This window comes from Malaclemys terrapin, chromosome 10 (genome assembly GCF_027887155.1).
Source record: "Malaclemys terrapin pileata isolate rMalTer1 chromosome 10, rMalTer1.hap1, whole genome shotgun sequence".
NCBI classification, from domain to species: Eukaryota; Metazoa; Chordata; order Testudines; family Emydidae; genus Malaclemys; species Malaclemys terrapin.
Window position 1 is genome coordinate 36688200 of NC_071514.1, and position 14977 is coordinate 36703176.

At 38.4% G+C, this 14977-nt stretch overlaps 1 protein-coding gene across 5 annotated transcripts in view; it reads right to left on the reverse strand.

Moving 5' to 3' along the window:
• PEAK1 (pseudopodium enriched atypical kinase 1) overlaps positions 1–14977 on the reverse strand; it is a 216450-nt gene that overhangs the window by 89794 nt on the left and 111679 nt on the right. For all 5 annotated transcript variants that reach the window (XM_054041613.1, XM_054041611.1, XM_054041614.1 and 2 more), the window contains one exon: positions 14476–14648. The gene's annotated coding sequence lies outside the window, so the exon portion shown is untranslated. The remainder of the gene's footprint in view (positions 1–14475; positions 14649–14977) is intronic.

Here is a 14977-nt window from a genome sequence, read left to right on the forward strand (position 1 = left end):
GTGTGAAGGGAATCCAGGTGTGGGAGAGAGGATTCTGTGTGGGGCAATCTGGGTGCAGATAGCTCAGTGGCAGATCCAGCTGCTAGGGGGGCATGGATCTGAATGCACAAGGGCTTGTTGGGGGATTCTCAGTGCAACAGTAATGGGACTCTGCAAGGGGGTCCAGGTGAAGGTGGGTGGGGCTCAGCGGAAGAGGTCTGGGGGGTTAGAGCTTGGCAGGGGGATCTGGGAGTGGGGGGCTCAGTGGGAAGGTCCAGATGCTGTGGGAGTGGGGCTCAGTGGGGTGGGGATCCAGATGCAGCTGGTTGAGGCTCGGTAGGGTGGGGATCCAGATGGCTCATCAGGGTGGTGCAGGGAGAGTGGGGCTTGTCAAGGGGGGTTTTGAGTGTGTGTATGGGGGCTTCGGCTCAGTGGGACGGTCTGGGTATGAGGGGATCTGGATGCATGGGAGTTGGGTGGATAGGGGAGCAGCTCCCTGCCCCTGCAGCTAAGGAGCAATGGGTGCAAGAAGCGAGGCCGGGACGTGGGAACAGGGGGAAGAGTTTGCAGAGCTTCCTACAGGTGGGGGAGAAATCTGGGAGTGGGTCTGACACAGCCCCGGCCTGTCCTCCTCTGCCCAGCTGGGACAAGCAGCTGAGCCCAGCACAGGGTAGGAGATATCAGCCGGGTCTTCCCCTGTCCCACCCACTGCCACACAGTGATTTATCTCTCTGCTGGCCGTCTTGGGCACACGAAACATTACTGCTGGGGAAGGTCGCATGACCGCTGTTGTGGCTTCCCTTTGCTTCCCCGTTAGAAAGTCATTTTTCTGCAGGGAAGCAAAGAATTCTGTGGGGGGACACAAATTCTGCATATGCACAGTAGCACAGAATTTCCCCAGGAATACCCAAAGACTAAAACTCATTGCAAGAGATGCAGTAATGTGAAAACTTGATAACCTTGGTGGTGAACTGGAATAAAAGGTTGATAGGCCTCATAGGGCATAGCAGGTAATGGCAACTTGCATACTGAATGGAGAATAGCCAGCTGAGCTGACTTTCTGAAGTTAAGAAATCCATAGCTGCATGTGCCAAAACCCTACTGTTAGAAATTCAGTGGTGCAGAAAGAAAAGGGGAGAATTATTTTGGATTTGCTATATTGCATTTCTAGCATTGTATCTAAGGGCTACTGGTATTTTATTGAGTATTCAATAACTGCTAGATGCTATATATATACCCCTGATTTGCCATCAGAAGTTCCTTTCCCTCTATTGGTTGGTGGCGTCCCTCATTAGGAACAAAGATTTACAAAGACTAGATATCAAATTTTATAGAACCCACTGTGCTGTTTTAAGATTCTCCATTCTAATCCATCTGAAAGAACATCTTTCTAGGTTATTACATCTGTATCAGAGATGGAAACATGCATAAAACAAAGTCAGAGTTAAGAAGGATGTTAACACCGACCTCACAATATATTTGTTTGCTCTAACTCTAATTATCTGAGAAATATATTGCTGCTGGTATATTACAGAAACTGAGAAAAATTGGAAAGCTATAGATTCCATGAATAAAAAGAAATTGTCCAGAACACATGAAACAATCCAGCCCTAATTAGAAACAGCTGGAGACCGTTCTCTTTTTAGTGATATTTGGATCAATAACCAAATACTGACTGTTGCAGTGTTGGAGACACCAAGTATATGTAAATATCAATATCATTCACATGCTCTAGGTTAATTATTGTCCCAAATGGTGACATGAAACATAATGTACAATATTACCAGTTAAAAAAAATCTTTAACATCGTATCAGTGGTATATAGGATAATTTTTAGATAAGGATTACTTCTCATTCTACTAGCTTGGTGCTCACATACCATTTCAACATTAGAAAATATAATTTTCACACAGCTCATTGATAATGCTTAATAGTTCAAAACGTAGAGTGAGTCTTCATGTCCCTTGCATAAATATAAATCCACTCAGTCCAATCCTTAAAGTTATGCATGTCCAAGGTTCTATTAATAACCTGTATCAGAGGGGTAGCCGTGTTAGTCTGAATCTGTAAAAAGCAACAGAGGGTCCTGTGGCACCTTTAAGACTAACAGAAGTATTGGGAGCATAAGCTTTCGTGGGTAAGAACCTTACTTCTTCAGATGCAATGATAGGTCCTGATAGGTTCTGAAACTAAATGTTTATATGCCCAATTTATTTTTTACAAGAGCATGCCAGCTGTAAGACTATTTTTGTACTTTTCACCATTTTACATAAAGTTACCCCAAGGAAAAAAAAGACAACTTTGGAAAAAGATCAAATCATTGACTAAACCCCTGGGCTCTGGAAAGATTATTATAGATAACAGACACTCAGCGCATTTAATTCAGAATGTTTGGAAATCAAGAGTTTGTTAATTTTGTTAATATTGCATGAGAAAAAATAGTGAAATGCCATCACCCGAGAATGGAATCTTCTACACACTTACTTAAAAGTTTGTGAATTTGAAGTATTTTAGTATGTATGTGTGGGGATATCATTTTACACTGTTAAGGGGCTGGACATGATATTCTGAAATAGGTCTTTTTGGTCTCTGAATTTTTAAGGTTTATCTTGTTTACAGCAGAAGTAGTAGAACTATTCTGTTCTTGGGCTTAATCCCACTGAGCTTTGATTTGTGTACCCATCCTGCTCATCTTGGATTCAGTTGTACATTTCATTTCAATCATGAGATGACATTTTGAACATTAAGATGCATCCTCAAAGACATAATCTATGAAAATATATAGAACTGACTTAGCAAATTTCTGCTGTGCACTCTTTCCTCACTCTGAATGGGGTATGTCCTCCTAAACCATTCTCTGAAAACCAGCAATTATTTCAGGAACATTTGTGCCCAAAACCTTTTTGTAAATCACAATCCTGTTCGCCTCAAACCTCTGCCACAACAATCCCCACAGTTGATTTGCCAATGCCAAACTGATTAGCCATGGACATGTAGCTGTCTAGGATAGCTAACTTCCAAATGGCAATAGGAACATGCTTCTGTATTGGCCTGGCCACCATCATAAGAGTGTCCGGACTCTGGTGGAAATGGGCAAGCTGGTGCACAAGCCACCAGGAAGCCTGCTTCTTCTTGCAGAAGTTCTGGACCCACTGCTGATCATCCCTGATTCACATGATGATGTGATCCCATCAGTCTGTTTGTATTCCTGCTCCAGCGTAGAGAGGGGAAATCTGCAGCTATGGCAACAACGGGCATGAGCAGCATCAGCTGGTTCGCAGCTGACATGTCAGTAGGCCTTCAGCAGTTAAACTACTAATGAAATGTCTTTGTGTCCCAAAACAAGACAGAGTATGAGGTAGAGAAGTTCTTCTACTGGGGCAGGATCCATATTGGCTTGGGCTGCAGATAGTATGCAGACACAAAATGGCTCAGCTGGATGTGTTTTGCAGATTAAGCCCACCCAACACACTTTTGGTCAACTCTCACAGGGCTGACAGAAAGTTCTCCCACAACCCACTATGGAGAGAGCCCCTGAGGGCTTCAGCTGGCAAGGGTGCTAGGAACCCTTCGGTATGATAGTATACGCCCACAGAAACTGAAGTTCTGACATGGGTCTGGGTAGTGCAGTATGGACATGCCAGCACAGTTGTGAAGCCTGAGTTTCCATTGAAGTGTGGACACTCAAACACAGGGTTGGAAAAATGAGTCCATAAGCCTGAGTCCCACTAAACCCAGGCTGGGCAGACATACCCTTAGATGTTAACTAGAACAGCAGCAAATTCCAAGCAACATGTATAAAAGAGGAAGAATGTACTAACAAGGCAAGTTGCTTCTTTTTCTCTCTACTTGCAAAAGGGCACACCTGGAAACTGAATTTCTAGACAGCTTCAATGCTTATGACTTTCAGGTGTCCCCATGCAATGATCTCATGCTGCACTGACAAGAGGAAAAGTTTGTCAACAGTTTATATTAAGTGGCAGCTCTCAAAGCTTTCCTTCAGGTCTATTTCAGAAAGTCTGCATCAAGCAAATATAATTTTTTTTTTAACCTGGTAAAACTGGTAAGAAAAGTTCTAGCACCATACAAGCAATGGTTACTGAGTGATAAGACAACAAGCAGTGCATTTCTGAGCAATTACAGCCAGAACCTGGGTAGTGTTATAAAACTGTAGAGAATATCACCAATAATTTCCCCAGAAAAATCCGTGTGGGGAAGCTGATAATCTAAAGAATTTCTGTGACGGATTTTCTGTTTGCTTTGTACTTTATTTGGTCCTCATTTAAAAACTAAATAGCAAGTTAATTCCAATAATGTTTATACATACATACTCTCTCTCTCTAAACTTTTCTGTTACTGGGCTGAGTTTATAGACTATTTACTAAAGCTCATGATAATTGGAATAGCCATCCCTAACATCATAGAAATTCAACACTGATGAAATGGTAAACTCAACTTTAGCTCTTAACTTGAAAGATTTCACTAAATGTCTTTACTGTCAGAATACAAAAAGTAATTTAATAGAACATTTGACAATTTTAGGAAATACCCACATATCAGAGATTGATAAAATGTGACCATCTGCACTGAAGCAGTAAATCAACTGGCATGATCATAAATTACATGGATTGACAATTATATATTCATCCATCTGTAAAGTGCTCTATGTATCTAGGTACTAACGTTAGTACTGAAGTTATCGTTAGGCTGCCATTAAAATGAATGGGCAGAGATAAAATCTCAGTTGGTTCTATTGTTTATCTCATTATATATTCAAAAAGATTAAATTGTTAAAAATACCCTTGACAATAAAAAAATTCAAACTCAAATGAAAACTTGCATTCTGGAGAAAACCACAGGAAATCCATAGATAGTCAACTTTTTATCTTGTGCATTATAACCTGAGCTAATAGAAATATCTGAGAAAAAATAGATGAATTTTGACAGACTATAGCCATGTAATAAAAATGTAATAATTTTCCAGAAATGCATACTTGCTGTGCCTTACTGCTAGTATGAAATGCAGTATATACATAAAAATAAGGGGGGAAAAAATCAGATTCAAGCCTTTACAGAGCATATCACTGACAACCAATCAGAAAGCTCTACTGTGCCTAAAGTTTCTGAAGTAATTTAACGATTTCAAATAGATAACTACATTATGAAAACGGCTGCACAATATTTTTGAAGGTATCTTGGTTACAATGACATTTGTGTTAAGGTAATGCTTGGCAGTTCTATTTTACTTCTCTTCCTCAACTACATTTTTAGAAACAACAGCTTCCTGTTCTCTCACTTTCCTTTTAATATTAGCAAATGTGCCAAACCAGAGGCATGTTTTATATAACTTCCTAAATGCCATTTCATAATTGGGAGAAGAAGGGAGTTAATATAACCTCTCTGATTTACAACTGGTGTCAGAAAACAGCAGAGACACTGTAGGCTGCAACTCTCTTTTGTACGTCTGGATAACATGTTTCTATGGCAACTATACACAATATTTTTTTCCATAACACAGTCATTCTCATGCTTTATACTAAATCACTGCTGTTTGCTGTAGTGTCGGGGGAGGAAAAAATACCTTTTTCAGCCTTCGAATTGATCAAGGATTCTCTTAATTAGCAGCATCTGAAGTAAGGGTTGAAAAGAGTGTTTTTCCCTGGAAATGCACCCCTTGTCAATACCACACTATGTAAAAGGAGGTTGGGAAAGAATGAAATTCAGCTTGAAAGAAGTAAAATCTAATCAATACAAACATAAAATTCTTCTTTAAAAAATGAAAGCATACAAAGTTTAGTATTCCAGGTTTAATACAATGGGTATTAAAGAAGGATGAATGTATAAAAAAAGAAACAAAAAAACCCAAGGCTTATGAGGCCTGAAGCTCTAACTATTCATATACCTGCTACCTGATCACTAAAGAAGTCTATTGTGAGAGAAAAATGGGAAGTTTCTATGGAGCATCCCTGTCCTTATAAAGTTCCTTAGTTGCCAATCTTGGAATTATACTAGTCTGATTCCTTGGGGGTGGGGTGGGGAGGGCGAGAAATATTAGGAATAGATGGCCATTCAAAGCAAATAAATAAAAGATCATTAATTTGGATCAAATGGTAGTTAAGCCTTCCTTCTAAAAGGAAAACCCATGAGATTTCTTTGCTTCTATCTCCTATTTCAGGATTGTAGTCTTCAACAGAGATCACCAATTGCTTTTAAGCACAGATTTTGTACCATTTTGGATTCTAGCTGGAAGTTTTAGATGTCCTTATTGCTACAGAACACAATATTCTTCCTTAAAATCAGGAAGTTATGGAAATAATTTCAAAGTAAGGTTCATGATGACATCCTTTTTTTACACATTTAGGAAGGTAAAGGTTATCCTAAACAACCGTCTTTAAACAACCTGGACTTCTTCAATACGTAGAACTCTGACTCAAACCTATCCACAGAATGTTCTGACGACACATTCATCCTTCCAAATCCTTAATACTCACTAACTATATATTGTTTTCTGGAATCTCTTCCCAAAATATTGGCAAGTATCACATGATTAAAAAGCCTGGACAGAAAGGTGCAGCAGGCAAACTGCAGAGAATACACATTAAAAAAAACAAACAAAAACTAGTGGTTTGTTTCCTCATTCATCCTTACCCAAGTTTATGAAGTCTTGCTTAATGCACACAGTGCTAATTTATTACTTCTAATGAGCTATAAAACCTCAGAAAATGTACAATTAAAAAGTCACTGAGACTATTAAACAGGGTGAGAATTGAAGATTATTGTGGAATTTATATTTATTCTGTTGTGCTGAATTGCAATTTCAGAGAGACACTCAAGGCTAGCAATGGTTGCAATAAAAATGTGGGTGCTGAAGGGTCTGTTGTGATGTAGTTTTGGGAAGTCTGACTCAGTGTTCAATCCACTTCTTTATTTTGTAACAAAACAGCAATAAAAAAAATCAACAAAACACAGGCAAGAATTTTATTATGAATTTAGTTCTACTATCCTCTTTTCAAAATAATTATTTTTTTGGAACAAAGAAGATCAACCAACTTTTTAAAATGAAAACCAGTGTTTTCCCCAAAGTGAACAGTGAAAGTGAAATCACTACTTGAGGACATAAAGACTACTGTCTTATCACAAAAAATAAACTCTTCAGCTTGATATGCAGCAGCACAGCACAATCTGGATGTAAAACACAGCGGCCTTTGGCTAGCACAGCAATACTGCATGTTTTGAACCCTACAAAAAAATCTATGAACTGCTTTTTCCATTTTGTTTTGCCAATGTCTGTCCTGCTGATTTTAAGTTACATTTCCAGAGGCAGCCATTTCATTTAAAAGAAAGGAATCACCATCTTTCTCCTTATCAGATGAAAATATATATATATGCTATGGTATGATATTTAACACAACTGTGAGAGGGCAGTTTTCATATGTTCAGCATAAAAATGAAATAATGGCTAGGTCACAGAGCAAGCCAGAGAGCAATAGCCCACTGTGGAAATGAATACAATTTACAATAGGACCCTTTATAAATATTTCCTTTTTATTATGACTTGATCTGACAATATTTCCATTTATGAATCACCTTCTTCAGGAGTTTATTTCTCAGCTGGAAAAGTCTGTTTAGGGCTGAAAACTGGCAACCAAGGTCTCAGCTCATACTAATGACCTTTTCTCAAAAATAAAATTTGAATTCAATCTGTTCAACTACTCTTCAGATAAAAGATGTCCAAAATTGTTGATTTTGACCATTGAGGTTGAAAAAATTAATTATTTTTTCTATGTTAAAACAATATTAAGAATGTGGCAGAATTGGATATAAACCAAGAAATTAAGACTGTTGTGGATATATATTGAAGTGTAAAGGGAAATGCAAACTTTTATTCAACACCATCCAAAAAGTAGTTATTTGTATTTAAAAGCCACCAGAAGTCAATGGACTTGAAGCTTTCGGTACTAGGGAAAAAAAGCATCTCCTCTTTCCTTCCATCTTTTGAAGAAAGGATGAAGGGGACAGTACATTTGGGAGTGGAGAGGGGGGAAAACGGTTGAATTCCTAATTTCCCGCCCAAACAACCTTGACAGCAACTATCTATTATACCCCACGACAATATTTATCACTGCATCTAATAATGAAGTAGCATGTTTGCTTGATGTATCTGCTAAAATGTCAAATGCTAAATAATTAACATTAGGCTTCAGAGCCAACATCCCATTGAGATGAATTAGGCATTTCATACATCTAAGAGCTATTGTTTCTGTCTGCAGATTAGAGTAGAACATCATTGCATTGGTTGACATTTGTTTCATATTTTGAAGATTTTCCTCACAACTGCACGGCTAGAAACTATATTTTAAAATGTAATCTTAAATCTGGAGTACAATTATGCAGGAAATTTAAAAAAGGACAATTATGTTGCCATTAATGAGGCCACAATCACATTTTACATAGGGTTCCTAGTTTTATTTATTTTTTTAAGTACTGGTGATAACCTTTCCTTTTCTGCAACTTAGGAATTGCTACTTATGAAATGAGCAACAACTGGAGTTCAGACATGATGGTGCATAAAATAAGTAGGTTATTGTAAAGGTCAGCCTATGTGACTTCTAACATTTTCAGATAATGTAAGAAAAAAAACAGGGCTTTGGAGCTGTGCTCTGGCTCCGCTCCAGCTCCAGGCAAAAACTTGCAGCTCCACTGCTCCGGAGATGCTCCGCGCTCCAGGCTCCGCTCCAAAGCCCTGGAAAAAAAATAAATTTTATCCTGTATTGTCCCTTCCTTATCCTGAGTGGTGGTGTGCATACTTTCACAGAACTGTCTCCTATTTTCCACCCTAACGCAGACTGTATTTCAGAAATGGGCAAAAAGGTCTTCTAGCTTTTCTTTCATAGCACACCACCATTTATGGCTGAAATAGCCTCTTATCTCTTCTTCACCAAGCACGTATCCTGCTCTCCTCCGCAAATTGCTCCTTAAATTCAACTTTTGTTATGCAGCTTGGCAATGTTAATCTTATTTATTGTCTTATATAGCAGTTCCATTGAGACTGAAGATGCCATGTAAATGTAAAATTATTATAAGAGAGAGAAAAAGAAAGGTCTGACAAGTAGCTATGACTGTTCCTTCTCGTCCTGAAAAAAAATCTACTGTAAGGCCATCAATGATTCTTCACATAAAAACACACGTGTATATATATATATATATATATACACACACACACATACATACACACACACACACACACACACACACACACACACACACACAGAGTAAATATTTTTAAAAAGCTTTTTCGGTCAAATCAGATTCTGCTTCAGCCCCAACATGTTTTATGTGTTCCTTCCTCATTCTATGTGCCAAGTCAAAGAGAGGAAACAAAAGCTGGGGTTGTTTCCAGGAGAAAAAAGCGCTGCAGGAATCTATGGGTAGTTTCCTCTCATGTACACAAACCAACACTTCTATAGGAAGATTCATATAATACATGTGTGTCAAAATGGTTAATCTTCAATATATACAGAGGAGAGCATCCCTGGGACAAAAGAGGAAAAAAAGGTTTGTGCATCTAGGATTGCTAATATTTGCAAAATGGCTGTCTCCATGGCTAAATAATTGTGTAGATGGAAAAACAACAAGGAGTCCTTGTGGCACCTTAGAGACTAACACATTTATTTGGTCATAAGCTTTCATGGGCTAGAACCCACTTCATCAGTTTGTTAGTTTCTAAGGTGCCACAAGGACTCCTCTTTGTTTTTGCTGATACAGACTAACACAGCTACCATTCTGAAACCTGTGTAGATGGAGACCAAATCAGTTTGTCCAATAAAGGCGTTGCCCAGCGGTCTACAACCTTTCTTTGTTACTGAGAAGGTGGTGGTTTTCCTCCTCTTAATAGATTATTTTCCCTTATTCTGGTCTTCCTTCCTGATGATAAATTGACTTTTATTATTCTAACCGATTGAACATTAATTTAGAAGCTTTATTACTCATTTAGATTTTATTCAGTGACTTCAAGCGGAAAAAATGTGTTCTAAAGCCAAGAGAGAACCCTCCCATACAACATGTTCCCTGAGCCAAGAGAACCCTCCCATACAACATCCTCCAGCTGTTCTCAAATAGGGAAAGAATTTGCCCATGTGGCATCCTTAGGCACTTCCCACAAAAGTCAGCCCAAAGTTTGTCTAGCTGAGAGGGAATCTCCCCAAATGGCAACCCCTGGCTCTTCTATACCCAAGGGAGATCTCCTCCCACACAGTTTCATCCAGCATTTCCTGAGACAAAACAACCCCTCCTTATACAGCCCGGTAGGGTCTTCCTGAGCCAAGAGACAATGCTCTCACATGGCATCCTCTGGCTATTCCTGTTCCACCACCACGGTTATTAACTTTTATTAGTAAAGAAAAATCTAATTTGATACAAGCTACCAGAATGATTTTCCCCCCAGCTAAAGTCCTTCACAACCAAATGCATTTTTAAATGCTTACACAATGCAAGCTTAAAATACAATGGTTGAACTGCAGGCAGCAATGGCATAACACAGACATAAATAGGCTCCTCTGATGGCCAGAATGCTTCAAGTCCTTTACTATGTTACTCTGACATGCCTTCAGTTACAGACTCAAGTTTGCATTCACATGCTCCCTTGTTCAATAAAACATGTCAGTGTGGTCATTTTTTCTTTTTTTATAGGAAAATACATGTGGGCTTGTGATTTACATCATCATAACCTCCCACTCTTATATTTTTGGGGACATACTATATTTTAATATGGCTTCTAAAATTAATAAACGCTCTAATTTGCCATAGCTCTGCACTTTGGGCAAACGAGGGTATTAAAAGTTGAGCTAGTTTCTCATCTTGCTCTTTTTAGAAGCGTAAATTAAACAGAACTTAGCCTTTATAAAGATCTCCTCTTTCTTTTTGCAGCTGAGGCACCAGATGGGAAAAGGACAGGAAATATTTTTTTAAAAAATTATTTCAATTAAAAAGAGAAATGACTTACACCTAATTCCTTTCTGAGCTACAGTTATCTGTGCAGATCAATGGGAATGTCATACACAAAATATAAAGTACAAATTTTGGAAGGGAGTTCAAAGTCAGCCACAGCCACATGGACTCCTAGAGGCTCTCCTACTTTTCAAAATAAACAAATACATACATACATACATACATACATATATACGTACATACAAGTTTTGAACTAGAGAACTTTTTTAACGAACAGAGGAAACAAGTTAGGGAAAGGCGTCGGTGAACTGTTGGGCTGATGCATCATTTGGTCAAAGCCATGAAATTTACTGTGGAATTTTCCAAAGTGCACAGCGCTGGCCTAACTCTTGTTCTCTGACACCAAAGGGAGCTTTACCATTAATTTCAATGGAAACAATTACAATTAATGCTAGGATTTTTCAAAATCCCACCCTCTGTGCTTGTCTATACAGTACATTAGTCCACACCAGTGGGGCGAACATTCTAATAAGCACCAGTTCGTCGTACACTAACTGGCCAGTATAAACCCCACTGGCACTCAAAATTCCCCAGTAAGTATTAATGTAGTCATGTTTCAAAAAGTACTACATTAACATGCACTAGGGAACATTAAATGTGCACCAGCAGGATCTACATGGGCTGGTTAGTGCACGACATGCTGGTGCACATTAGACTTTACACTCCACTAATGCAGACTAGCGGACCTTGTAGACAAGCCCTTAAACTACAAAATTCAGAGAAAGTATGAAGAGACTGCACAGTGGCAACCCTGAAAACTCCCCCACTGCGGTTTCAACTCACTCAGCCAATGATGCATGAGTGCAGTGAGCACCTGTGTCTGACTAGGCACAGGAGCACAACTATCTTTGTAAGACTCAGAAATGAAGGCTCCAATTATTCTATCAAAATCAAAACCTTTCCCCCTTAAAAATATAACAGAAAAAGGAGGGACTCTCTAACTTCTAGGGTCCTGTGCAAATAAAAAGCATTTATTGCACTCTGAATATTTAACAGCACCCGTATCTTCCTTTCAAACCAGGGTAAATTGGTCCAAGTCACTTTTTATAGTAAAATAGTGCAACTGTATATCAGTGTAGCCACATTGATCCACAGCAAAATCCCCATCACAGACAAGCCATAGGTTATGGATGCCTTTAACCCGGTGAATGACCAAAATAAAGAAGTATGAGCACGAAAGCAAAGCTATCTTGGGTTGAGATTATTGCCACTAAAAAAAAAAAAAAAAAAAAAATCACTCTTCAGGACAATATGGAATGGGAAGAATACTAAGCTGTTCAAAAGAAGGTCTGCACAGGGCTTTGAGAACTGAATAAAAACTCCAAGGAGGAGAGAGATCATCTGAGAGACCTAAGATGAGGTTGTCTTTTTTACATTGGCTTGGAAAACTGAAAGACTTTCACCTTTTGGTTCCTGGTTCAAATCTCACTCAGTTTGACAGGGATAAAGAGATTACAATATGACAGCTGTTTGGTGGCGTTCAGTATAAGAAATTAGTAGCGTCAGTCCAGTTTTGAAAAGAGTTAGAGAAGATGTGAAATAATCAGATTTCTCATGCTGTGCTTATATATTTATTAACTGTAGACAGCAGTTTCTGACAGAATTTGCCATACTGTGAATTCTATAAGTACTTGTATTGTCAGTTGCCTTGCGTGTTTGTGGGTTCTTTCCGTGTGCTTTCCCAATGCTGCACAGATAGCTGGTTCAGCAGACCTTGATAGTATTAAGTGCTGGAGGCTGAAATGTTGTCACCTCAGTAGCACTGCTTAGGTGCTTCTGTCCTTGAATCTTCAATGTTATTAGTAGACAGAGCAGCATGATAGTTCAGCAGCCTTCGATGTTACTCAAAGAAAGATCACAGGCACAGCTCATTAACAAAGACACGTGGCCAGGTTTATTGCCCTCAAGACACAGTCCTAGAGCCCTGGCTTTGTGGTTACAGGTACGCTAACATGACTGCCCTGTGGCAAGGAACGGCTCAGTCAGTGGTGGAATTTTCCACTGCCCCCTTGGCCGAACAAAGAATTAAGGCGAAGTATCCCAACATTTATAGGCTGAGACAAACAACTAACATACACAACTTACACACCACCTTATGTATTTCATGACATCTTTTTGTTACCTCCCCTTGTTGCTTATATCTTTAACAAAATATCCCTATTCATTATTTCATCAAACCATCTCATCTTGTACTAGATTGGGGTGTATCTGTACTAGCTAGATTATATTTATGTAAATAGTACCTAGTACACTAGTAACAACTTTGCCAAGTTCATGTACTAAATAGTGAAATTCTAAGCATCTACTTTAATACATGGCCTGATTTTGGTTCACAGCCTCTGGTTCAGGCCTCAGATCTTGCACCAGGCCCAGTTCTCCAGGCTCCCTCTACTACAACTTCAATCTTGCTTTGTACACTTTAGGACACCTCAACAAATAACTAAAGATTCACAAAAAAGCTAATACCTGTGGATGACTAATGGGAATAGGAAAGCCAAAAGATAATCCTCCCAATGTTAATAGAACAATGAAAATATTCTTTGTACATTTTCTGAAATGTACAAATTGTCTGTTCATATGACTGAAGAAGGGCAGTGATTGGAAGATATTTGAGAGCTGTTTATGAACACAAACAGCCAAGTTCTTCTTCCTCCAAAGAACTACATTAAGAATTTTATCTGTATTGGAATAACATTTAAGAGACAAACTTATGTTTTTATATTGTTGTTCAGCACATATGTTTGATATAAAGTAGTCCTTGAGACAGTTGTAATCATAGTTAATATTTTAGATACATCAAGTCCGACAAGGAGTGAAAGCAGGAAGAACAGGATAAAAAAAAGACAGGAAGTCAAGTGGAAAGGAATGAGAAGGAAAGAAGATAACAGGAGGGAGAAATTTTCATAGGAGGTAATGCTCAAACTGGGGAAAGAAAAGAGAGGGAAAGAAAGTGACAACAAAAACAGGAAACTGGGTAAATAGGGGAAAACGGGAGGTGGAGAGAGAAAAATACAGTGGGTTCATATTCCTGGCCACAGTTACCATGTTCTTTGGATTGTGTTATTGAAAGAATCTTAAAAAGTTATTTGTGAAATAAATGGAAATAGGAACAAAAAAATGCACATGTGGCTATTACTGTACAGTCGTTTCATTAGATGTAGTTAGTTGAAAGCCATAGTTACTTATGGGGTAAGATCAAGCCTTTATCTTCATTTTCCTATCCCAAAGGAAGAAGAAAAAAGGGCAAAAACAATATGGGTTTTTTATAAGCCACAAACTTAAAAAACATCAGCTTTTATAAAAGCTAAAACTGCAAACTTCATTGTAATACATGCAAGTTGTAAAATTACAGATTTATCTAGAATTTAGCTGTTGTAAGATTACTATATTTAAACCTAACTGGTATAAGAAGAAAATCCTTTACAATCTGTACAAGTTATCTTAGGAGGCTACACCAGAGAAATAAAATGATGGAAGAATTAAGGTTACCATTTAGGTCTGAAGCATTTCATCCATTTCGGTGCCAAAGGTGGCTTTGTAAAACCTTCTGTAGCAGCTGGCACTAAATCCCTTTGCAAATTCAAAGCACTTCCAATTTCTCCAAGACTGATTTCCTTTTTCTTTTCACCCCTTTTTTCTTACAGATCAGACAGTAATGTTTTCTGCAAAAGAAAGATGAAATGGTAACTCTGCTGTAGTTTAAACAAGTTTCAAATATGATCTAATAATTTTTCCCTTCCCCTTGCATCCTCCTAATCTTTCATATTCCGCAATGAATACTTGAACTGAGACCTCTACTTAATCTTATTCATTTGGAATTGGCCTCTCTTTCCAAGGTGTAAGGCCTGAACAGATTTTTGGATAGGGCTATACAACTCTCCCCATACTACACCCTAGTATCAAATGACCACCAAGAATAAGAATAGCACTTGGGCAGTTGTTGCTTTATGTTTTTCTAATTTGCTTTAGTTTCCTTTCTGAAGGCTGCTTA